The sequence below is a fragment of the Herpailurus yagouaroundi genome, unplaced genomic scaffold (assembly GCF_014898765.1).
Source record: "Herpailurus yagouaroundi ecotype Mexico unplaced genomic scaffold, PumYag 159, whole genome shotgun sequence".
In the NCBI taxonomy this organism is placed as follows: Eukaryota; Metazoa; Chordata; class Mammalia; order Carnivora; family Felidae; genus Herpailurus; species Herpailurus yagouaroundi.
In genome coordinates this window covers 50,192,255-50,218,354 of record NW_024412400.1, presented here as the reverse complement: position 1 = coordinate 50,218,354, position 26,100 = coordinate 50,192,255, and the positions used below count along the sequence as shown (strand labels likewise).

The following is a 26,100-nucleotide window of genomic DNA, read 5'->3' as shown; positions in this document are numbered from 1 at the left end:
GCGTGGGGCTTGAACTCACAAACCATGAGATCATGACCTGAGCAGAAACCAAGAGTTGGATGCTTAACCGGCTAAGCCACCCAGGCACACCAATAATTGAGATTTTTGAGAGGTTATTTTGTGCTAGGCATTTTGCTAAGAGCTTCACATGTAGTAGTCTTATTTAATATAGTTATTTTGTAGGCATGCATTCCTTCCATTAACCAAGATCACAACAGGGAAAAATGTGTTAATTTATGAAACTAAGTATTCAGTGAATCCGTCACATTCTTGAATAGATAAAAGATTTTCATAATATTAATAACTATTGAGAGTTGGGTGACCAACATGTAGGGCTTCATTGTACTATTCTACTTTTGTGTATGTATGAAAATTTCTGTGATAAAAAGTGAAAAGCACAAATACAAAGCCACTCTTCTCAAGGTCAGCCATCTTGCTTATTTATGTTCCTTTCTCTCCTTTTTCAGCTTAGCAAATGGGGATATATGCTTCATGTGGGGGTATATGCTTCATATGGGGATATATGCTTCATGTGGGGATATGTGCTTCATGTGGGGATATATGCTTCATGTGGGGATATATGCTTCTGTAGCTAGGGAGGGAAAGATTGGTGGCATTTATACTGCCCGTCCCCTCAGTTCCTCCTAATGGACACAGTAAGTTTCTTTACTCATTTTTTTTTAATGTCTGTCATACACATAGGAATCTATCAAAGGTGTTTACGGCTATCTTTGGTGGCAGATTCAGGAGGTGACACAGTAGGGGACCCTTGCTCTTTTTACCTGTCAGAATCCATTCCTACCCTCATTTGGAAAGAACAGCCCCCTTCCTATGGGGGACAAATCCTCCTGACTCCACATAGTTCTGGTGGGGCTGCTACTCAAGGTACCCCAACTCCTGGCTGTAGGGGTGGGTTTATAATCAGAAACTGGCTATATATACACTCTACTTGTTGTTGACCACATTAATTGACCTATGGATGGACACGTGACCTGAACCAGGTCAATTAGGATCGTTGCCTACAATCTTTTCTTTTTTCTTTCTTTCTTTTTTTTAATTGACAGAGTATGTGTGCGGCAGGGAGGGGCAGAGAGAGAGGGAGACGGAGAATCCTGTGCTGACAGTGCAGAGCCTGTCTCAGGATCCGTGAGATCATGACCTGAGCTGAAAAGACACTCAACTGATTGAGCCACCTAGGCACCCCACTTTCTTACAATCTTATTTACAGATAGTAAAAGCAAAAAAAAAAATCCTCTCTTTACCCTGGGAACACTAGCTGAGATGATTGAGACCTGGAGCTGTCTCTGGTAATGCTTTCTCTACCCACTGGCCTATAGAGGAAGCTCCTATGTAATAGGAAAGAGTAAGGTTGAAACGTTGAGGGGTGCCTGGGTGGGTCAGTTGGTTAAGCATCCGACTTTGCCTCAGGTCATGATCTCACGGTTCGTGGGTTCGAGCCCCACGTCAGGCTCTGTGCTGACAGCTCAGAGCCTGGAGCCTGCTTCAGATTCTGTGTCTCCCTCTCTCTCTGTCCCTTCCCCATTCGTGCTCTCTCTCTCTCTCTCTCTCTCTCTCTCTCTCTCTCTCTCTCTCAAAAATAAACAAACATTAAACAAAGAAACATTGAGAAAAGCAGGGAGAGAAAAGGAGGATCAAAAGTGCGAATATAAGAAAGAAATGATGAATTCTGATTTCCTGGATCCAGTGATTCCTGAAGCCTTTATCCTTGCCTCTTTTGTAAGGTGGGACTCACTACACTGGCTATTTTACTCAAGCTACTTTGAGTTGTGGTTTTGTTATTTGTATTTAAAAGTAGGGCCGTTAGGAGAGCTACTGATCTGTACTTTAGGAGTACTATCTGAATTCCAGCTAAGAATTACCATCTAGCACAGTGCCTGGTACATGGCAAGTACTCAAGAAATGTGTTGGGAGAGATATAACTCCTCCTTGGTAATTGTCAAACTCTTTGGTTATTCTTGTGACTTTTTGGTTCATTGGTTAAAATAGGGATAATATTCATCTCCTTCACTTTCTTGCCTTATGGATATAACTTGCAGATTATTGCTGATTAAATTCGAGTATCTTAAATATGCCTATTTTTGCAACTGAAAGCCACCCTTTTTGTACAGCTAGAAATATCTACTTCCAACATAGAGATTCCTAGTGCAGTTTTCTAAGAAACCCTTTATGATGCGCGGCACAGCACAGCAGGCCCACCTCAAAGCACATCAATCATCTTACCAGCCATCAGGCACCTTTTACAGGATTTTCTGTGATCCTGTTGTCAGTGCACATTCTGTATCAAGGCAGAGGTGATATGTAGAAATCTGGCAGCTATTTAGAAGGGAGGCCAGACAGTGCTGTGCCAGTATAATTAATGAGAGTCATCGCTCTGGAAGCCAGAGGAGAGTGGGGGTGGGGAAGGATGTCTTTCACCAGTAAATGGCATTTAAGAAAAATCGGTGCTTTCATAGCCCTTTTACTGCACAGAGGAGGTTAAGTCAAAGGACTGCTGTAAAGGGCTTGGCTGAACTTGCAGTACAGATGGAGGTCCCCGTGTATGGGGAAGCAAGGAAGATTCAACTCCGGACTTTTCAGCGGGATTGATTTCAACCTTGAATTGAGCTACCAGCAGAAGCCCTTATATTTGGAAAAGGGGTAAATCCACACTAAAAGATTAGTGTTTAGGTGACCAAGAGACCATGCAAAAAAGGTATTACTTAGATAGGACTTTTGTTTTACCCGCCCAAAGAAGTGTTAATCTAGATCCCATTTTTTCCCCCAATTCTCTTGTACCCAGTGAAGGAAGGGGGTAGTATTTGTTTTGTTTTTCTATTGACCATTCTGTAACCATGGAAGGGTTTGTGTAACCTAGAGAGGCTGTTTACTACCCACTGTCTAATCCCTTTGTTATCATTCCCCCTGTCACCAGCAGGGAAAATTAGTTCTGTCTGGCTTCTAAACACTTAGCAAATGTAACAATATTTTCTTGGTTTTAGTTAGTGATTTTTCTGATTAATGGTGTTAAAAAAAAAAAAAAAAGGACTCACAGGGAAAAGCTACATTAAAAGATTTATGGATATATCCATATGTCCTAAACACTTAAAACCATGATTAAGTATGATTCACACAATGGGAGGGAGGAGGGCCAGGAAATGGGGTTTTAGCTGTATCTGTAATGCTTTATTTAAAAAAAAGGTGTAAAGGAGCAGGAGTATTATATGGGTATTTGCCTTGATTTTAGTAGGTTTGAAACATTGCATAAAGAAATTTGAAGTTCTTGAAATTATGGAAATTAAAACTTTCAAAATAAAGACTGCATCACAAACAAATGCTCTTGTTTTGAAACTTGGTGTCTGAGCTTATTTTAACACCCATCTGTGGGTTTTCAGGTATGAGAAAGACAAACACAGGAGGTTTGGAGTGGATAACTTCCATGGTTGTGTGAAGGGTTGTCTTGGTGTGTGTGTGCGCGTCTCTCATTCTCTCTTTTTGGACTTCCTGTTCACCATGGAGATTACCAGCAAAACAAATCTCTAAACAGCACATGTTTGCATGCAAAACAAGAAGCAGTTTGGGGTTAGAAGAGTTACCTTACCTGTTTAATTTCTTATAAATTGAGGATTTTTGTATGGACATATTTAAAAAATTGGGAGGTTTCTTTCTTTGGAGCCAAACGACCTTATATGTGTTTTTCCAAATTGCATTTTCCCTGGTAGCCTGGCATGAAGAAATTCAAATGAAGAAATTCAAATGACTATTCCGGTGGCTTTTTTTTTTTTTTTTTTGAGAGTCCAAGATTGCTTTCAGGATAAAGTTTCTTCATGCCCATGGTGCTTTGCTGTGACATTGTAATTGCCTCTGTTGAATTGAATAATACAAATGGGTTGTTTCTATGGTATCGGCTAAGTGGGATGAAAAGGTGAAACCCTAGATCTTGCGCTGAGAGGTCACGGTGCTACCACCCCCGACACTAACTGTCCGTCAAAGCGGACAGGCAGCCCGGCCCTTCTCTCCAAGCTCGAGCACTCAGTTGTAACTTCCTGAGCAAATTCACGCATGAAAAAGAAAATGACTTTAGTTTATGTTGTCACTAAGCCCAGAAAATCCCTGCCAACCCTATGCTGCCAGCTTTTCTAGGACCTTCTTATTGGTGGAGAATTTTAAACTGAAGGTGAGTGAGGAGCAGAGTCTAGAAGTCCCTCCCAGCCAGGCTTTGAACTAACAATAGGGCAGGTTGAATGAAGGCTGATAAATGCAAATCCTGGAATCCTGAGACCGGATCACCCCGTGACTGCCGAGGCTAGCGGTAGTCAGCGTTCCAGCAGCCGCACCAACCGAGTCAATCACCTGTCTTTGCACTCAGTAGATTTCATCATTTGCATCACTATTTGAGTACCTACTGTGTGCAAGCTTTCCTCCGCCCTGGCCAAGCTCTTACTGCCGGGTGGCCGCTGGAGTCTGCCAGGCACTAAACTGATCGATTGAATAACTGTCCCGTTAACGTTTAGGAGAAACATCTGGAAGAACTGACGGTGGGAGGTGGGGGGAATAAAGGCAGAGGGTTACCTACACTCCCTCTTCCTCGTCTTAGTTGCACTTTACTCAAGGCAGATTTCCTTGGTTATAACAGCATACTAAATGCTATTTTCTTAGAATGGTAAGAGAAGGTGACATAAGATGGGTGGTTTGGGATTTTCTTTTAAGGTGTGGTTCTGACACTTTTTTACTTTGGTGCAAGCTGCAAACCGTTCCCATTCTGTTTCCTCGCTTCCAACTTCGTTTCTCGAAACTCCTTTATCCTACAACCACCGAGGCTCTTGGGAACACAGCCCCAAACTGAGAATCCAGGAGTTGTCCCTGGGTTTGGGAAACTTTGAAACCTACGGGTAAAAAAAAAAAAAAAAAAAAAAAAAAAAAAAAAGACTTTATTCCCAGTGCTTCTGGCTTTTGCCCCCTGAGAGCCCCGTAAGGGCGCATGCGCCCGGGGGTGGGGGGCGGTCCAGGTCCAGCTCTCGACCCCTTACCCCCGGCCGGCTGGGGCCCTTGGAGGAGGTGGGAGCTCCAGTCCGCTCTCTCCAGCTCCAGTTCCTGATTTCCTCAGGAGCTGCGGGGCCGGGAGGGAGGGGGCTCCAGTGTTAGCGTAAGGATTTGAATGAGAAAGCAGGTTGTGGCGGCGGCGCCCCGCTCTCCCCTGCGCGTCTCAGGGTTTTCTGTTGGCTGGTGGGGAGAAGTGCGCTTCTGGGGGGCTTTTCCGTCCCTCGACGGGGTTTTGGAGTTGAAAGTCACAGGGGCCCACAATTCACCACCCCAGCACTTTGGAGGTTGCTCCTGTGCCAAGGACTCCCAGGAATCCTTCAACTGCCGTACACTCAAAGTTGAGCAGGTCAGTGCTTTGGGGGGAGCTAGGCGGAAAGAGAACGAGGACTGGTACACCAGACCAGGTGTGCAAATGAGCAGGTGGCTCAAGTTCCTCTTCCCAGTCCCGGCCGGGACGCGCTCTTTAAGGGGCTGTGTGAGTATTGTGCGTGGGGATCCCCCAAACCCCCAGCGCGAACTGGACCACGGCTAGTCCTGGAGGGGGTTGGTTGGGGGGCGTAATTCAGAAGACGTGGGTGTGCGTGTGCCCGCGCCAGAAATGACTTGTCGAGTCGCCCGTGGCGGTGGATGGGGTTTCGTCCGTTGGAGGGCGAAGCTTTGCTGCAGGATGCTTCACTCACACGCGGGGTCCCCAGAACCGTACTCTGACCTCCCGACAGCGCGGAGAAAGCAGGTCCGCGTTTCCCAGAAAGGAAAAGTACGCTATTATTCGTGGGGAGTCTCACGACTCTTCCTGTGCTCGGTGACCCCACTCAGGACCCTTCCGGAGAAGGCCGAGTACACTCAGCGCGAGGAGGATTTACTCCATTACCCTTTCCTGGAATAAACGAGGGCACCGGAGCGACGCCGCGCGGGGAGGTGGAGGCAAGTCTCGGCTGCGCGGCGTCGCTCTCTGCGCCTGCGCGGGGTTCCCATGGCGACGGCGCCGCGAGTCCGAGATGCCACCAGGCTCGCCCCTAAGCCCAGTCCCCTGTTGGGCGTCTGCGGCCCCCTCTCTCCTCTTCCTTTTCTTTGTTTGTAACTCGGAATGAGTTTATGATCTCATTTTTACGCTAGCAGTTCAGCATTAAAACAATAACCAACTAAACTGAAATAGAAGACTGTCCCCCACCTCCCCGCCGTTTCGCATTACCATTTTGATCATTGGGGCAGTAACTGAACTGTTACCCCCACTAAATAAAATATATTTCCTTGGTGGTGAGGCATTAAAAAATTCAATCAGACCCTTGCTCTTGAGCAGTAAGGTTACAGACTTGGGCCTCCTTTGCGCAGGTGGTTAGTGCAGTGTGTGCAAACCCGAGCACCTGTGTCCTCCTTATGGCATGTTTATGAGAAGGAGATGAGCTCCAAAATGGACCGAAGTAAAATGCCACTGAAAAGAAACAAAAGCTTTCCCAGAAGGGGTGATTGTTTTTCCAGTTGCCCCTCAGTTTTGTTCACTTCTGAGGTTAATCTTCTGCGGGGAATGTTTCCAGAAGCCTTACTGGGAACCAGTCAGATTTCTCAAGCTTCCCATTAACAATGTCCTTTTCCTTTTCTTGAAATTGTGAGTCTCCACAGCTTCTATCCCTTTTAGGAAATCCCATTTATTTACACACAGGTTAGCGTTTGGCAAGGGTACACATCTTAAGGAACTGAATCTTGTTGATCATTTTTCTAGGCTGCAGGATTAATATGTCTAGTTGTTATTAAATAAATATTGGTTAAAATTAAAATAGTAAAAGTTAAAAATGGAGTAACTCTTTCTGAATAAAGTGTGGCATAAAAATACTTTAGATGAAGAACTAGGGGTATGGTCTTGCTGTATCCTACTTTTAAACAATTTGCCTTCAAGAGTAGCAAATGTTTATTAGTGGTAGAAGTTTTCAGACAATATCCTTCCACCATCAGCAAATGAAGTCAACATAATATTACTTTTCAGCTGATTAGCAAATAACATGCTGTTAAAGTTATCTCTCCCATCCCATTCATTATAAATGCCTAGACATTATGCAATCCATCTAGCTCAAATGTTCAAAACTGTCCAATTAAGTTTTTTCCCCTTTTCTCATAATTAAAAAAAAATAGAAACACTCTTAATTTTCAGGTTCAGATACTGTGTGACCCTATTTGGTGGTTTGTAACTGGCTCCAGTTCCATAATTCTCAGTGACATGTGTTTCTGCTGGTTCCAGGAGGTGAACTGCAGTTTAGCAGATCATGGGATAATGAGATTGCAAGTGCTTGGGGGAAGGCTGGGGACAGGCATTGGGAAGGAGACAAAGGGAGGGAAGGTTGATGGGCAGAGCCAAGATTTATTGCTGCACCATATTCGGCATAAAAGCTGTTAAAGTTACTGCTTCTGTTTGATACATTTTCTTACATCATCAATATCAGTTGAACTTATTTTTAGAATCAGTCTTCTAAATAATTACAAGGATAGAATTATAAAAATAGAATATTGGTGCTTTGTGTTAAGGTGCCCTAATGTAATATACTGGGAAAACTCTTGATTAAATGAGATTTATTCATTTAGTCAACAAATATTTATTGAAAACTGTATATAAGGCATATAAATCAATCTATATTCCTGCCTTCGATAAACTCAGAGTTGAGTTCTGAAATAATTCTAATGCTGTTTCAGGTTTTCAGAGTAAATACTTACAGTACTCTTAGGGAGAACAGTTGATTTAGTGCTGAGCAGTCATATGTCTAGATTCAGAAACAAATGTTTAAACTTTGATTTAAAATAATCCTGAACATTGTTTCTGAGTATTTTAGATAAGTATATTGTGAGAAGCATTGTGTGCATCTGTTTTTTTTTTTTTTTTTTTTTTTTTTTTACATTTTTGTAGTATAGACTGGGCCCTGCAACTTGCTGTCTTCACAAGTGCAGTGCTGAGTTTGAGAGGAACAGGGAAACCCTGTAATTCTCAGGTTTCTTAGATGAAGATAAGGTGAGTGATTCAGTAGTCCTTTGTTCTGGCTCCATGTTTCATGACATAATAAACCTCCTGCAGCTCCCTTCTAAGAATAGTGTTGGTCTGCATGCTTCAAGGATCATGACTGTTATTTCTCTGGGCAAAAAAAAAAAAAAAAAAAAAAAAGATAAAATTATGATAGAAGGATAAAAGGAATACAGTAGAGCATTTAAACATTTAGACTTTTGAGCTGGAATAATTCTAGGCATTTGTAGTGAGTTTAGACTCGAAATCCATTATAGCTATGACAGACAACCCCCTGGCATAATACTGACCAAGGTTGACAAACCTTCCTCTTTTGGAGAATGTAGCAGGTTAGGGAGACTGTAGTCTCCTTTTTTTTTTCTTTCCACCACCTCATGAGTTTAATAACAATAATCAGCTCAGAAAATCTTGCTGAAGAGCATCTCCATTTGGTTATTGCTCTTTGTCTATGAAAATCAGACTCTGCTGTGAAGTGTGGACCAAGTGGTGCAGAACTCATTACTTTGAACAATGCCTCCTCAGCCTGGGAAGCATGTTTTCTCTTCTCACTAGTAGGGGCTTATTCCAGGCTGGCTTTCCTCACAAGGAAAATCATTTAGACACAGTTCAGTGGACACTCACTCACATCTCTTTGACACCCGTGACCATTTTTGTTTAAGGAGAAATTCAGTACTGCTGTGGTAGGGTGTACCGAATTAGAAGTGCGTTTTAAGGGCCCATGAAGAAGTTTACACAGCTTTGTGTTATTATCATCAGGGCCTCTGTTTTCTGTGCTTCAAAGTAGAAGAGGACAGGGTGGGTGCAGAGGGGACAACCAGGAGAACTTTTATAGCAAAGTTAAAAACATTCTCACCGACTGCATTTTGGATGCACTAAGCTAAGCACCTGTGCCTCATTTTAGTCATAAAATTACAGAGCAGAAAAAGATGAATCTATCATGTTCACTATGTAAGTCAGGAAACCAGGGCCCAAGGTTGCTAAATGATTTTCTTAAAATCACATGGCTAATAAATGGCAGAATTGGGATGAAGATGCCAAGTTTCTGATTTTTAATGATTCTGCTATTTCCAGGAAATCAAGGTCAGGCACATATGAAATCCTTGCTCTAGACTTGAAGTTACTATAGCTGTAGACATAAAATGATAAACGGCAATGTCCTGTGATTTAATTTCACTGAGTAGAATTGACAGTGAGCACCTTTTGAGTATATATTTGGTTATACACATGTGTATATCATACGAACACATGGTTTGCATATATGCAGAAGAGCTTTTTCAATTATTATCTATTTTAGTCTGAGGAATTCTGGCATCATTATGATTTAATGTAATGGGAAACAGTTTTTCTGCTTATTTAGTAAAAATTTGAAGGTGTTCTGCAAGAAGAGGAGAAAATGCATACTAATGTGTTCTGACCACGTGGCTCGACATTTACCGTGTGTCTCTTCAAAGCCCACAATAATCAGGAGGCAGGAATTCTCTCATGTCCCTGATGAGGCTCAGAGAGGTTCATTTCTTGCCCAAGATCTAAGCCAGCATGGAACAGACTTGGGATTGGAGCCTGGGTCTTGCACCCTATGTGTTCTATCAGATCATGTTGCCACTTGGGAAACAAAGACTAAGTTTATGAAAAATACTGGGTTGGTTTTCTTTTCGAACTCTTCTTTCCAAAGTACAGGCAGGTAGAAACGTTTCTAATCAGCTGTTTGGTGAGTGAAGAAGCTACATTCCCTATGTGGAGTTTAGGAGGTTATAAATTCAGCCCTGGTTCCAGAAAAACACTCACGACTGTTTGTAAACTGTGTTGGCTATTTGTTTAGAAGTGAGTGGTGTTTAGCTTCTCTTCTGCAGGGGCTTTTCTACATCAAAGGGGCTCACTTATTTATCACTTCTGGATTGTTGTCAAATTGCAGCGGGTCTAAGAGGACCCCTCATGGTTTTAATGTGTGTTTTCTGGCATCCTAAGACTTAAATATTAGTTTTATCTTCTGTAACCTTTGCCCACTTATTTTCTTGAAATAGTAGTGAGAGACATTGCTGGAATGAACCAGTGGGTATCTTCCTGTAATGCTTTTCCAATTGGAGATCAGAATTATCTTGGATAATGGCTAACTTGGATAATAACTATCTTGGATAGTTGCTGAAAATTTCTTTTTTTCTTTTAAAGATTATTTATTTTGAGAGACAGAGAGGGAGGGTGTGTGTGTGCAAGTTGGGGAAGGGCAGAGAGAGAGGGAGAGAGAGAAACTCAAGAAGGCTCCAGGCTGTCAGTGCAGAGCCTGACACGGGGCTTGATCTCATGAACTGTGAGATCATGACCTGAACTGAAATTAAGAGTGGCTGTTTAACCAAGTGAGCCACCCAGGTGGTCCAGTTGCGGAAAATTTCTAAACAAGCTGGAGTTTTGGTGCCCCTAAAACAGCTCTGCTTTGTTGTTGAGAAATTGAAACTGGATTGGACTGGGCTGGTTTACCCACGCAGAAACTGAAGCTTACGAATGTCTGCACTTAACACAGCTGAGCTGCGTTGAACCTTGACATTGCTGGCAGACATTTGGTCTAGTGTTCTTAGTAGCAAACCATGCTTTAAAAGCACACCTCTCTCCTGGCCCTTCTTACTCCCTATGTCTGACTCTAGCAGGGAAGAGAAGTTTGAGGGTTTCAGAAAATGGATGCTGGACTCCACTTTGGAAATCAGTCTTGGCTTTGGGTACTACACAGGAAGGACCCCGGCAGGTTCCAAGGTTTCCCTCTTCTTGAGTATCTGTGGCTTACCCTACTAGCAGCCTCTTTTCTCTGTGGCTGGTTCTTCTTAACTTAACAAGGGACTTACACACTTGTCCAGACATTCAGGTGCCCATGAATTATCAATTCCCGCTAAAAGGCAGAAGGATCTAGTGCTAGCATATGTGTTACTGATTAACTGATCTGAGGCAATCCTGGCTTCTTTTCATCTGCCTTCACTTCCTTGTTGCTAATCCACAAGAACCAAACATTCGAATTTAGCTTCTACCTCCCTCTTCTCTCCCTCTTGAATTTCATCGAAGGGGCCTTTGGACCCCGGAACAGGTTTCCATGGAGTGTTAATGTTGCCTCTGCAAAACTACCCTTGGTGGGAACTTTGAAGATCTATAGTTTTTTTCAGGGATCAATCAGAATCCTGGACCAGAAATTCAGTGAGTTGATTTGTTGTGTAATTGTATGCAGTTTAGTTTTTTAGATCTCACCCGTTTTTTTTTTTCTTTCTTCCAAACAACTCTCTCTTAACTTTGAATGATATGGGAGATGTTGAAAAGAAATTTGTCTTTTTAAAAGAGATTTCTTTATAGACAGGAGTAATGTGTTCATATAAGGAGTTAAGATTATGTAAAGATTTTTTGAGTTTTATTTCAATTTAAAGACATGGTTCCATGTAGCCATTTATGTAAAAGAGAAGAAAAGGGAAGGTTGAGAAAAAAAAAGGTAAGCTTTCCTTGTATGCATATAGAATATATCTGAAAGAATATACAAGAAACTAATAATGTTGGTTGCTGAGAGACAGATACGAGGTAAACTATTCATTTTATACCCTTTTGTGCCTTTTGAATTTTGAAGCTTAAATTCAATACATAAAATTAAAGTAAAAAATAAAAAGAATGCTTGGGTTTGAATAATAAAGAACTGAATAAGTAATCACATCCTGACTCCTAAGTGGTAAAAGTAGGAGACTGGGAAGTAATTCCAGCATAATTAATGTATAGAGTTATATTAGTTGCAGGTGTATAATGTAGTGATTCAACAATTCAATACATTACTCAGTGCTCATCATGGTAAGTGTCCTCTTACTCTCCTTCACCTATTTCATCCATCCCCCATCCCGCCTCCTCTATGGTAACCATCAGTTCTCTACACTTAAGAGACTATTTTTTAGTTTGTCATTTTTCTTTGTTCATTTGTTTTGTTTCTTAAATTCTACACATGAGTGGAATCATATGGTATTTGGGTTTCTTTGACTTTTTTCACTTAGCATTTTACCCTCTAGGTCCATCCTTGTTGTTACAAATGGCAAGATTTCATTCTTTATTATGGCTGAATATTATTCTATTCTCTATCTATAGCGCCTCTTCTTTATCCATTCATCTATGGGTGGACACTTGGGTTGCTTCCATATCTTGGCTATTGTAAATAATGTGCTAAACATAGGGGTGCATATATCTTTTTTAATTAGTATTTTCATATTCTTTGGGTAAATACCCAATAGTGGAATTACTGGATCATAGGGTAATTCTCTTTGTAATTTTTTGAGGAACCTCCATCTGTTTTCCACAGTGGCTGCACCAGTGTGCATTCTCACCAACAGTGCACAAGGATTCCTTTTTCTCCACATCCTCACCAATATTTGTTGTTTCTTATGTTTTTGATTTTCGCCATTCTGACAGGTGTGAGGTGATACCTCTTTGGGGTTTTGATTTGTATTCTTTCTTACTAGCTTTTTAACTCTCACCAAAGTTTACATTTAGTAATTGTTTTTTCACATTTAGTTTTTTGTTTTGTTTTGCTTTTGTTAAGAGATGGGGCTTGAGGGGCGCCTGGGTGGCGCAGTCGGTTAAGCGTCCGACTTCAGCCAGGTCACGATCTTGCGGTCCGTGAGTTCGAGCCCCGCGTCAGGCTCTGGGCTGATGGCTTGGAGACTGGAGCCTGTTTCTGATTCTGTGTCTCCCTCTCTCTCTGCCCCTCCCCCGTTCATGCTCTGTCTCTCTCTGTTCCAAAAATAAATAAACGTTGAAAAAAAATTAAAAAAAAAAAAAAAGAGATGGGGCTTGAACTCACAACCCTGAGATCAAGACCTGAGCTGAGATCAAGGGTCAGACACTTAACTGACTGAGCCACCCAGGCACCCCTCACATTCAGTAATGTAAGAGCAGTTTTCCTTAAACTCTTCTGAATGTCTATAACAGGGCTGGGGAAGTTTTTTGATTTGTTTTCTTTCTTTCATAAAACATCACCTATTGGTTGCAGCCAGACTCCATGGGCCAGTGGAAATCAGACTTTCCCACTCCTGAGCAGCTGAACCTCTCTAAAGGCTGGGAGTGTGTTTATGGAGCAAAGGCTAGAAAGTCCCCTGCCCATTACTTTCCCCCATAGAGAAATCTGTAACGTGATTATTCTTTTATTTTCCTGAGCAGTGTCTGAATGTGATTGTCAGAGGAATCTTTTCTTCTCAAATTGAAAAAAAAAAAAAAAAGCTTGTATACAAGTGTTTTATTCTGAACCATAGTGTTTTGTTTTGTTTTGTTTTGTTTTAAATGAGTCGCGAATTGGAAGTATTTTTCTGTTTACTGGGTAAGTCATTAAAATACAGTCTTAGAAGAAAGTGAACACAAACTGTTTACAAACTTCTTTTTTCACTCATCAAAAGAGAGAAATGTGAAATCTGTTATTTAGTGTCCAAGTTTCAGTCAAAAGCAAAAACTCAAGTCAGGACCAGTTCTCAACACATTCTTAAGTTTCTCATCCCATTTTGGTGAAATAAATAAAAAAGTGTACATCTGTCTACAAAATTCTTCTTATTGCTGTGTATTTATTTGCTGGAAAAGAATAGCTGAATAGGTCCTACATTCTCATGCTTAACAATTTAAAAAACTTAAAAGGGCATTTAGTGAAAATCCTCTCTTACCTCTGTCCCTCAGTCATCCAGTTATATCTCTAATAGACCAACAGTATCATTCATTTCTTGTGTATTTTTTTTTCAGAACAACACACATGTATAATTATGTATACAATATATATAGTAGTCCCCACCTTGTCTGCGGTTTCGCTTTCCGCAGTTTCAGTAACTGGGAACAAAAGATCCTCCTGACGAATCATCAGAGGGTCAGTAGCAGCCTAACACTAAGTCATTCACCTCGCTTCCTCTCGTTTCGCGGGCGTTTTGACATCTCACACCATCACAAGAAGGGTGAGTAGGTACAGGGTGTTTTGAGAGCGAGAGAGACCACATTTATTACATACATAACTTTCCTTACGGTACACTGTCGTAATTGGTACACTTTAGTAGTTGTTAATCGCTTACCGTGCCTGATTTATAAATTAAGCTTCATCATAGGTACGTATAGGGAAAAAAACGTAGTTCGTATAAAGCTCGGTACTATCAACCATTTTAGGCATCCACTGGGGGTTTTGGAACCTATCTTGTGTGGATAAGGGGGGAACTGTACATGCAAATACATATGGATGCTTTTTCCCTCCTTTTAAAAATAAAGTGGTAGTGCACCAGCCACCTGATTTTGCATTTTTTTTCTTATAACCATGTGTTTTATCATTCTGTATCAACATATAGAGCTTCTTAATTCTCTGTTAAAAAACTTTTCTTTTTTCTTTTTTTTAATGTTTATTTATTTTTGAGAGAGAGAGACAGAGTGCAGGCAGGGGGGCAGCGGCGGAGAGTGAGAGAGAGAGACACGGAATCTGAAATAGGCCCCAGGCTCTGAGTTGTCAACACAGAGCCGGAAGCGGGGCTCGAACCCAGGAGCCGCAAGATCATGACCCTCTGAGCCAAAGTCAGACACTTAACCGACTGAGCCACCCAGGCACCCCAAAAAACTTTTATTTCTCTAGAGCAGTTTTAGTTCACAGCAAAACTGAGGGAAGGTACAGAGATTTCTCATATATTTCCTGCCTCCACGTGTGCGTTGCCTGTCCACATTATCAACATTACCATGATCAACATTCCCCACCAGAGTGGTTACATTGATTACGATTGATGAGACCTACACTGACACATCATTATCACCTAAAGTACGTGATTTACCTTACTGTTCACTCGGTGTTGTACATTCTGTGGGTTTGGACAAGTGTGTAATGACCTGTACCCATCATTATGGATTTGTACAGAGAATTTTCACTATTGTAAAAATCCTGTTTTGTGCCTGTTTATCTCTCCCTCACCCTTTAACTTCTGGCAACCACTGATGTTTTCACTGTCTCCATAGTTTTGACTTTTTCAGAATGTCATATGGTTGAAATCCTATAATATGTAGCCTTTTCAGATTGGCTCAGTAGTATGCATTTAGGTTTCCTCCATGCTTTTTTTTTTTCTTTCATAGCTTGACAGCATGTTTTTTTTAGCACTAGATAATATTCCATTGTCTGAATGTATCACAGTTTCTTTATCCATTCGCTTACTGAAGGACATCGTGGTTGCTTCCAAGTTTTGACAATCATGAATACAGCAGCTGTGAACATCTATGTGCAGGTTTTTCTGTGAACATAAGTTTTTATTAACAAAATTTTTTCAAAGTTTATTTATTTTGAGAGCACGAATTAGTTAGGGGGAGAGAGCGAGAATCCCAAGCAGGCTCTACACTGTTAGCATAGTGCCCATCGTGGGGCTCCAAGCCACAAACTGTGAGATCACGACCTGAGCTGAAACCAACAGTTGGATGCTTAAAAGACTGAGACGCCCAGGTGCCTCTGTGAACATAAGTTTTTAATTCTTTCGGGTAAATACCAAGGAACATGATTGCAAAATTGTATGGTAAGATTATACTTAGTTTTGTAGGAAACCACCAAAACTGTTCCCAAGTGGCTCTACCCTATTACATTTCCACCAACAGTGAATGAACGTTTCATGCTCCACATCCTTGCCAGCATTTGGTGTTGTCAGTGTTCTGGATTTTGGCTCCTGTAACAGGTGTGTAGTGGTATCTCATCATTGTTTTATTTATCTTTTTAAGTTTATTTATTTATTTTGGGAGAGAGAACGAGCAGGGGCGAGGTAGAGAGAGAGTGACGGAGAGAGAATCCCAATCCCATGCAGGCACCACACTGTCAGCAAAGAGCCCAACACAGTGCTCAATCTCATGAACGTGTCGGATAATGACCTGTGCCAAAATCTGGTTAAATTGGATGCCTAACAGACTGAGCCACCCAGGTGCCCCTCGTCATTGTTTTAATTTTTATTTCTTGGTGATATATGATGAATGACATCTTTTCATATGCCTATTTATCATCTGTATATCTTCTTTAGTGAGGTGCCTCTGAAGACTTTTGGCTCATTTTTAATTGGATTATTTTCCTACTGTGTTTGGAGTTCTTTGTATATTTTGGATAACAGTCCTTTTTCAGTTGTGCCTTTTACAAAGATTTTCTCCCAGTCTGTGACTTGTCTTCTCATTCTCTTGTCACTGTGTTTCACAGAGCAGAAGTTTTTAATTAAAAAAAATTTTTTTTAACGTTTTATTTATTTTTGAGACAGAGACAGAGCATGAACGGGGGAGGGGCAGAGAGAGAGGGAGACACAGAATCGGAAGCAGGCTCCAGGCTCTGAGCCATCAGCCCAGAGCCCGACGCAGGTCTTGAACTCACGGACCGCGAGATGGTGACCTGAGCCGAAGTCGGACGCTTAACCAACTGAGCCACCCAGGCGCCCCTTAATTTTAATGAAATCCAGCTTATCACTTGATTCCTTCATGGGCAGTGCTTTTGGTGTTGTATCTAAGATGTCAGTGGCACACTCAAGGTCATCTGAATTTTCTCCTGTGTTATCTTCTAGGAGTTTTAGAGTTTTGCATTTTACATTTAGATCTGTGATTCATTTTAAGTTAATTTTTGTGAAGGATGTAAAGTCTGTGTCTGGGTTCCCTTTCTTTACATGTGAATGTCCAGCTTTTCTAGCACAATTTGTTGAAAAGACTGACTTTGCCCCATGGTATTGCTTTGCTTTTTTATTTTATTTTTTAAGTCTATTTTGAGAGAGAGACAGCAAGAGCATGAGCAAGGGAGGGGCAGAGGGAGAAGGAGAGAGAGAATCCAAGGCAAGCTTCAGGCTGTCAGCAGGCTCGTTTTCATGAACTGAGATCATGAAACTTATGAACTCAACTTATGAACTGAGATCATAACCTGAGCCAAAATCAAGAGTCAGACGCTTAACCAACTTAGCCACCCACACGCCGTACCTCCCCCAAAAAGAATTAAAATTTTAGCACATGAAAAACAAAGCTGAGTTTCCACAACTTAAACATATTTGACTAGATTGTATTTATGCTCTCTTGAGCTTGAGAATTCTTATGACCAATCCAGGTTTAATATCCCATTTATTTTTGTAACTATTGCTTTGAGGACCAATTTCTGATATTCCTATGTCTGCATATAGCAGGGACTCTCTGTTGATCATTTTTCTGCTGGCTTTAGATAAACTAAACTTTAACTTTATTACTATTATCTTCGGCTAAAATCTTTTTTTTTTAATTAAAAATAATTTAATGTTTATTTTATTTTTGAGAGAGAGAGAGAGAGAGAGAGAGAGAGCGAGCGAGCACATGAGCAGGGAAGAGGCCGAGAGAGAGGGAGACATAGTATCTCAAGCAGACTCCAGGCTCTAAGCTGTCAGCATAGAGCTCGCCGTGGGGCTCAAACTTCCGAACCGTGAGATCATAACCCTAGCTGAAGTTGGATGCTTAACCATCTGAGCCACCCAGGTGCCCCTCCCTTTTAATGTTTTTTTAATGTTTATTTTTGAGAGAGAGAGAGAGAGAGAGAGAGAGAGAGAGAGAGAGAGAGAATGAGCAGGGGAGGAGCAGAGAGAGAGACACACACACAGAATCTGAAGCAGGCTCTATGCTCCGAGCTGTCAGCACAGAGCCTGACGTGGGGCTTGAACTCCCGAAGGGTGAGATCATGACCTGAGCCAAAGGCAGATGCTTAACTAACTGAGCCACCCAGGCACCCCATTAGGCTAAAATCTTTATAAAAATGTTTTATTGCTATTATCCTTCTAAAGAGAGGTCTTTCTCAAGACTTAGATTCTGAATAATTTATGTTTAAAGCATTCTTGGTGAAATGTTATTTTTATCAATTTCTTTATATGTTCTTTGTTGTATCACATTACATTGAACAGCATACTAATAATGTATGTGAGTAATTTTTACCTTGATAACTGAGAGCAGTATTTTGGGCATATACGATTCCTTTCTCCTAAGATGTCCCTCTCACCTAACCCTTTTTCACTATTATTTTTTAAAGTTTGTTTTTTTTTTTAAATTTTTTTTTTCAACATTTATTTATTTTTGGGACAGAGAGAGACAGAGCATGAACGGGGGAGGGGCAGAGAGACAGGGAGACACAGAATCGGAAACAGGCTCCAGGCTCTGAGCCATCAGCCCAGAGCCTGACGCGGGGCTGGAACTCACGGACTGCAAGATGGTGACCTGGCTGAAGTCGGACGCTTAACCGACTGTGCCACCCAGGCCCCCCCCCCTTTTTTTTTTTTTTTTTTTTTTTTAAAGTAAGCTCTACGCCCAATGTGGGGCCGGAACTCAAGACCACCAATCAGGAGACACATATTCTACCAACGGAGCCAGCCAGGCACCCTCTTCTTCCCTCTTTTAAACCTACTGATCCTTTGAGATCTGTCTCTACTATCCCACCCTCCAAGGCACTCTTTCCTGAGTGACTTGCTTTCCTTTTTTGGACTCCTACAGTATGCTTCATTTGCCATCTTTCATATATCCTGCCCTTTCCAGGGTAGGTTTTTTATCAATCTTTCCTCTTTCTAGGTATGCCCTGTTTTCCCATCTGGATTGTCAGTTTCTTTTCTTTTCTTTTTAAAAAAAAAATTTTTTTTTCTTTTCAACTTTTTTTTAATTTTTGGGACAGAGAGAGACAGAGCATGAACGGGGGAGGGGCAGAGAGAGAGGGAGACATAGAATCGGAAACAGGCTCCAGGCTCCGAGCCATCAGCCCAGAGCCCGACGCGGGGCTCGAACCCACGGACCGCGAGATCGTGACCTGGCTGAAGTCGGATGCTTAACCGACTGCGCCACCCAGGCGCCCCTCTTTTCTTTTTTAAGTAATGTGTGCTGTCCACATAAGGCTTGAACTCACGACCCCAAGATCAAGAGTTGCATGCTTACCAACTGAGCCAGCCAGGTGCCCTTAGATTGTTAGTTTCTTAAATTTTTTTTTTTTTTTTAACGTTTATTTATTTTGGAGACGGAGAGAGACAGAGCATGAACGGGGGAGGGGCAGAGAGAGAGGGAGACACAGAATCGGAAACAGGCTCCAGGCTCTGAGCCATCAGCCCAGAGCCCGACGCGGGGCTCGAACTCCCGGACCGCGAGATCGTGACCTGGCTGAAGTCGGACGCTTAACCGACTGCGCCACCCAGGCGCCCCAGATTGTTAGTTTCTTAATGACTGGTGTTACGTTTAGGCATCTCTCCATCCCCTCAGTAACTATAGGGCCTATAGTATGGCTCAGAACATACTCTTGAGTTACTTGATTCGTAAATTACGAACAGTTACAACCTTTTGCACCTTAAAGCCTCCTTGACTCCTATTTTTGGGCACAAGAAGGGGAGCAACTTCCCTGCTGTTTCGTTGGGAATGAGAGGTGATGTTGACTGGAGCTTTAATTGACCAGTTGAAGTAGATCTCCTGTTGGAGCTACAATCATTGCTGAGTGGAAGGGGTAGGGAACGCAGCAGGCGAAGATGAGAATCCCAACACATTCCCTGTGATCCCTGAGCTCCCTTCTTTCATTATTGGGTGGGTAAGTGGACACAAGAAGAGGGTAAGATGAACTCAGGAGAACTGGGAGATCTGCCCTTCTCTGGGAGTGCCTTTTCTGAAATTAGATATTGGACATCCTTATATATGAAGGAATGGGGAGCAGAACTATTCTGAAGTCCATTTTCAATATTTAAAATTTTGGAAATTTCCGGTTTAGAGACTATTAGTCTGAATCAAGGTTTTTTGGATGTTAGACCTACACATAGTGGATAAAATTAGAATTTTAAAATAAAAAAAAAAATCTGCTGTTAGAGTTTTCACCAGGAAAAGTCTTCAAATGTAATCAGAGGTGTTAATATTGGGCTAGATTGCAAGATTAATGGCCACTGAGAGTTGAAATCTAATTACCAGTCATTCCTTTGGGTGTTGTTTTATCAATGCAGTCTTCATTTCTAATCAGCCCTTTGTGCCCACTTTTTTAAAATGCAGAAATATATAAAAAATGATGGAAATATGCCAACCCTGAGCTGAGCACAGGGAAGTGGAAAGGCTTATAAGTGGCTGAGTCTGGATTTCATTAGGACTCTATCATATCTAGTAGTGCATGCTCTCTCTCCTAGTCTTCCCCTCTTTCCTTCTCTTACGTTATTTATTGAGAAGCAAATTACATGGATCTTAAGAGTGCAGCCTTTAAAACAAAAGTGCGTTCTTTGGAGTTAGATTTTTTCAAGTGTAAATTCTAGTGTTGTCACTAGACAGCTGTGGACCTTAGGTAATTACTTAACATCTCTGTGCTTCTGTAAAATGGGGATAATAAGAATCCCTAGCCCTTAGGATCGTTGTAAGGATTAAATAAAATAATATTTACAAAATATTTACCACAATACCTGGCATATAGGAAGTTTTATATCAACAGGCACTGAACTAATACGTTTTTGGGCTAGATCAGATCCTGATTTGGCTTTCAAACTGCAAGCCTCTGTGGCTTTAAATGTGCATTCCCAAGATTGAATTCTGTTCCTAGTAATATAGTTTACTAACCCTCTGGCTGAAATAACTTAAAGATGCTGGATAAAATGGTATTTTAGATGCAATGAACCAGTATGAATGTAATGACTATTCAGGACAAAAGCTAAGTGAAGAGAAGTCTATTGCAATGAAGCTGGCTTTTTCCTTGAAGACATTTGCTAAATCAGTTTAACTTGTTGACTTGTGACTATTTTTATGGTCCTGAGGGCACAGGGACAGCAGACATCTGTCCTTTGGTCTTTGGGAGTCTTTGGTCTTAAAGCTGGGAATTCAGAAGGTGTCTTGCTCAATATAAGGTTGAATTAGAATAAAAAAGAAAAAACTCATCTCTCTTTTAAACTAAGAGTGTAAGAAAACTCACCCATTGAAAACCATGGTTCTGAACAAATGCTTGATATTTGGTGCTGAGAATTTGTGAAACTAAACCAGCTCTAATACAGATGCACATGTAGAATCACAATAACTAGGTAGTCAGAAAAACCTCAAGATGAAAATTTGATTTGAAGGGTTCCCATGGAGCATCTGGCTGGGTCAGTTGGTAGAGCATGCAAATCTTAATCTCAGGGTTGGGAGTTCAAGCCCTATGTTGGGTGTGGAGCCTATTTAAAAAAAAAAAGTTCCTGCATTGGAATTGTCCCTCATACTGCACAGAAGCCAATTTCCCCCTTTCTTTTGGAGGAATCTAATTTTGTTCTAGACTTCAGAGAATCCCTATCAATACAATTAGAAAGAAAATAGTCATTTAATAGTAAAAGAAAAAAAAAGACTGAAAACAAGATGTGAGCTGAGAACAAGAAACTGTAAAGACTAAACCAATCTGCTTTGAAAAAGAGCCAGATATAAGGGGTGCTGGGGTGGTTCAGTCAGTTAAGTATCCGACTCTTGGTTTGGCTCAGGTCATGTTCTCATGGTTCGCAGGTTTGAGCCCCACATCGGGCTCTGTGCTGACGGTATGGAGCCTACTTGGGATTCTGTCTCCCTCTCTCTCTGCCCTTCCTCTCCTTGCTCTCTCAAAAATAAATAAATAAACATTAAAAAAAATTTAAAGAAAAAGAACCAGATATAAAACTTGAAAAATATAGAATAATTGAAAATCAGAACTCAGTGAATGGATTGAACAACAGATGAATACAAGCTGAATAGGGAAATAGTCAACTGAAGGATTCATCTGAAGAAAATTTTCAATGGAATACAGAGAGGCAAGTGATGAAAAACCCAAAAGAAGGGTTAATCAATGTGAAGTTGGAGAATTCAGATCCAACATAAGTTTAGCTATAGTTTCATTTTTTTAATGTTTATTTATTTTTGAGAGAGAGACAGAGAGAATGTGAGCAGGGGAGGGGCAGAGAGAGAGGGAGACACAGAATCTGAAACAGGTTCCAGGCTCTGAGCTGTCAGCACAGAGCCCAACATGGGGCTTGAACCCACGAACTGTGAGCTCATGACCTGAGCTGAAGTCAGACGCTTAACCGACTGAGCCACCCAGAGGCCCCTAGTTATAGCTTCAGAAAGAGAGGAGAAAAAAATGAGGGGAGACACCATTTAAAGAGATAATGCCTGAGAATTTCAAGGACCAAGAAAAAACATCACTGCCCATAAATCATGAAGTCAAATCACATAAAATTAAATTGTAGAATATAAAAGATAGAGAAGATCTTAAGGTCAGAAAGAAGAGGCCGTTTATCTTTAAAGATATGATGGATTATCCTGATAGTGCAACAATAGAAGCTGGAAGACAAAAAAATACTATCTTTTTTGCAGTGACAGAAATTAACTGTCAGTTTATAAGTTTATTTCCATTAACAATACCTTTAAAAAATGAAAGCAAAGACTTTGCAGGCTTCACAGAAATTCTACAGTTTGTTCTAGAGGATCCTCACTCAAAGGGTACTTCAGACAGAGGAAAATTATTCCCAGATGGAAGGTCTTAGAAACAAAAAATGATGAAGAGCAAAGAAAGGGAAAAAACTGTAAGTTAAGGCACATACTATATAAAATAATAGTGTCTTCAGTGGGAAGTAGATAAAATAAATGACATACGTTGGAGAAGTAAAAGGAGTTAGTATCTTAGAAAGTTCCTGCATGGTTTTGGAGGAAGTTAAAGGTACTGGTTAAATTTAGATTTCAGTTAGTGAAGTGTGCATGTTAAAATTTCTAAGGCAACAACTAAAAATTAGTAAAAGACTGAACAACTTTCTAGCTAATGGGGAAAACTGAAATGAAAGAAAGAAATTTTGAGGTCAAAACAGTGGAGAAAAGAGATATAGAATGAGTAAGACAAATAACAAGTACAAAATAAGGTATAGAAATAAATATAATTGTATCAGTAAGTATAATCTGAAGGAACCAACGATTGTTACACTGGATGAAAAATGAATTCACTATTTACTCTTTATGAAAGACATGTCTGAAACATAAGGATACAGAGAAGTTAAATAGGGAATAGAGAAAGATGAATGGGTGATTACAAACCAAAAGAAAGCTTGCTATATTGACATCAGGCAAAATCGACTTTAAATGCCAAGAAAACATATTCAGAAACAAAAATGATCATATTAAAAAGTTTCAACTCATCAGAGTGATAAACCTTTTAAAATTTTATTTTAATTGCAGTATAGTTAACATACAGCATTAAAGTAGTTTCAGGTGTACAACATAGTGACTCCACAATTCTTTACAGGACTCAGTGCTCATCACAATAAGTATATTCTTAATCCCCTTCACCTACTTCACTCACTGCCCCCCTCGCCCCCCCTAGCCTCTGGTAACCATCCATTCTCTATAATTAAGAGTCTGGTTTTTTTGTTGGTCTCTTTTGTTTTCCTTTGTTTGTTTTGTTTCTTAAATTCCACATATGAGTGAAATCATATGAGATTTGTCTTTCTTTGAGTGACTTGGTCCATTTAGCACAGAATGGTAAACTTGTATGCTCAATATAAAGCAAAAATTGAGAGGACTGTAATGAGAAACATATACAGTTGACCCTTGAACAGGTTTCAACTACATATGGATTTTTTTCAGTAAGTGCAGTATTATAAATGTATTTTCTTTTATGATTTCCTTAACATTTTCTTTTCTTTAGCTTACTTGATTGTAAGAATACACTATGTAATACATATAACACACGGAATATGTGTTAATCGACTATGTTATCTGTAAGACTATAGTTCAGCAGCAGGCTATTAGTTTTGGGGGGGAGTCAAAGTTATATATGGATTTTCAACTGTGTAGGGTGTTGACACCCTTAACTCCCACATTGTTCAAAGGTCAACTGTATTCCTACTGAGATTTTAATGTATTTCCTTAGTACTTGATAAAGTGGGGAAAAGATCAGTGACCAAATACAAGATTTGAGCAGTATAGTTTGAATAAGTTTGAGTTGATAGATGTGAAGATCACTATCTCGAAACTGCAGAATACACATTTTTTTTCAAACACACATAGAATATTTATAAAAAGTGACTTCAAGCTTTGACATCAGGCAAGCCTTAATAATTATTAAATAATTGGCATCATCCAGACCAGATCTGTGACCACAATGCAATTAAGCTAGATGCTGACAAAAATATAACTATGAATAAGTATGGAAATATTTCAAAATGAACTTTGGATCAAAGAAGAAATTCTAATGGAAACCAGAAAATATTTTTAACTAGAGGAATACTGTGGGTCAAGATTCAGGGTTGGGGAAAACAGCTAACGTATGTATAAATGCCTATATTAGAAAACCTGAAAGTTAACTAAATGTTGAAGTTAGAAAATTTGAAAAAGGTGCAATATAGACTCAAAATAGAAAAGAGTAATAGTAATAATTTCATGTTAGTCAATGGAGAGGATTAATAATGACAAATTTTGGCTCATTTGTAAAAGCTAGTGATATTGATAAACATGTGAGATTGATTTGCATAGAAGAGAGCAGTACAAATAAACAGTATTAGGAATGGAAAAGCAGATGTTTTAGAACTAAAAAGACTATATATTATGAGCTAATTTATGCTAAAACATTTGAAAGCTTAGAGTAAGTTACTAAAGAATTATAACTTAACAAAACTAAATTCAAAAAAATAGAAAGGCTAAATCATCCTATAATTTTTATTTTATTTATGTTTTTTAAAGTTTGAGAGAGAGAACATGCGCGCGCGCGCGCGCACACACACACACACACACACACACACACACACACACGTAGTGGAGGGGCAGAGGGAGAGAGAATCCCAACCATGCCTCTCTGTCAGCACAGAGCCTGACAAGGGGCTTGAATCCACAAACTGGTGAGGTCATGACCCCAGCCGAAATCAAGTATTCAATCCTAATCCAGGCTCCCCGATTCTGTATTTTTTAAATAAAATAAGCCAGTAGCCAAATATTTCTCCGTAAAGGAAGGTCTAGGCTTAGATGGGTTTATAGGCAAGTTTTACCAAACATTCAAGAAAAAGATAATTTCAGACTTGCATAAATCCTTCTAGGGAATAGAAATGCATATTATAGAGCTATAGTCTCAATGCAAAAAGTCTTGAGAACAATATTAAAAATGGAAACTATTATAGGCCAAACTTGGGAATATACCTGAAAAAATCATAAAACATGAGCAAGCCAAATCATCAGTGTATTAAAAAGACAATACACGGGTGCCTGGGTGGCTCAGTTAGTTAACCGTCAGACTGTAGAATTTGGCTTGGGTCATGATCTCCTGGTTTGTGAGTACGAGGAGTCTGTTGCCACATCAGGCTATGCTCTGGCAGTGGGGAGCCTGCTTGGGATTCTCTCACTCTCTCTCTCTGCCCCTCCCCAGCTCGCTCTGTCTCTCAAAATAAAACAAAACAAAACCTAAATAAAATAAAGACAATATATTGTGAACAAATTGGATTCATCCTGGAATTGCAGGGTTGATTTAACATTAGAAAATTCATCATATTAACAAATTAATGGTGAAAGATCATATCACATGCAGAGAAAGTGTGTTAAAATGTTTAATGTCATGTAAAAAACTTTAAGAAATTGAAATAGAAGGGAGCTTTCTTAATATGATAATTTACGAGGCACCTGGGTGGCTCAGTTGGGTGAGCGGCCGACCTTGGCTCAGGTCGTGATCTCGCAGTTCGTGGGTTTGAACCCTGCGTTGAGCTCTGTGCTGACAGTCCGGAGCCTGGAGCCTGCTTCAGATTCTGTGTACTCCCTCCGCCCCGCCCCTCCCCCGCTTATGCTCTGTCTCTCAAAAATAAACAAACATTTAAAAATATTTTTAAAAATATGATAATTTACAAAGACCCTACAACAGACATGACTGTTAATGGTAAAACATGGAAGTATTTTTTTCTTGTTAAGATCAGGATCCATTATTCTATGCAATATTGTTTTTCCTAGTTGATGTTTCATATCCTGCTTTTTTTTCATATAGTATGATATCATGATCATATTCCACACTCATTTACAGAGTCTTTGCAAACACAATTGTTAATATGTGTATGACCGTCAATGCTAACCCAATAGTTGGATATTTAGAGTTCTGATTTTTCTGTGTCATGAAAAATGATGCAGTG

General features: G+C 40.3%; 1 protein-coding gene and 1 long non-coding RNA gene across 8 annotated transcripts in view; one reads left to right on the top strand and one right to left on the bottom strand.

Annotated features, from left to right (window-relative positions):
- Positions 1-3,573: 3,573 nt before the first annotated feature.
- LOC121033881 (uncharacterized) lies at positions 3,574-5,940 on the bottom strand. The gene is made up of 3 exons (XR_005792170.1): positions 5,744-5,940; positions 4,574-4,883; positions 3,574-3,861 (listed from the first exon to the last, which is right to left on the bottom strand). It is a non-coding gene; the product is annotated as an uncharacterized LOC121033881 (long non-coding RNA).
- Positions 5,145-26,100, top strand: part of PLCH1 (phospholipase C eta 1) — a 223,166-nt gene continuing 202,210 nt past the window's right edge. For 4 of the 7 annotated variants that reach the window (XM_040480553.1, XM_040480555.1, XM_040480552.1 and 1 more), the window contains exon 1: positions 5,145-5,386. The gene's annotated coding sequence lies outside the window, so the exon portion shown is untranslated. Of the gene's footprint in view, positions 5,387-5,435; positions 5,516-26,100 lie in introns of those variants that run through there. The other 3 variants (XM_040480558.1, XM_040480557.1, XM_040480551.1) reach the window with 2 other exon arrangements.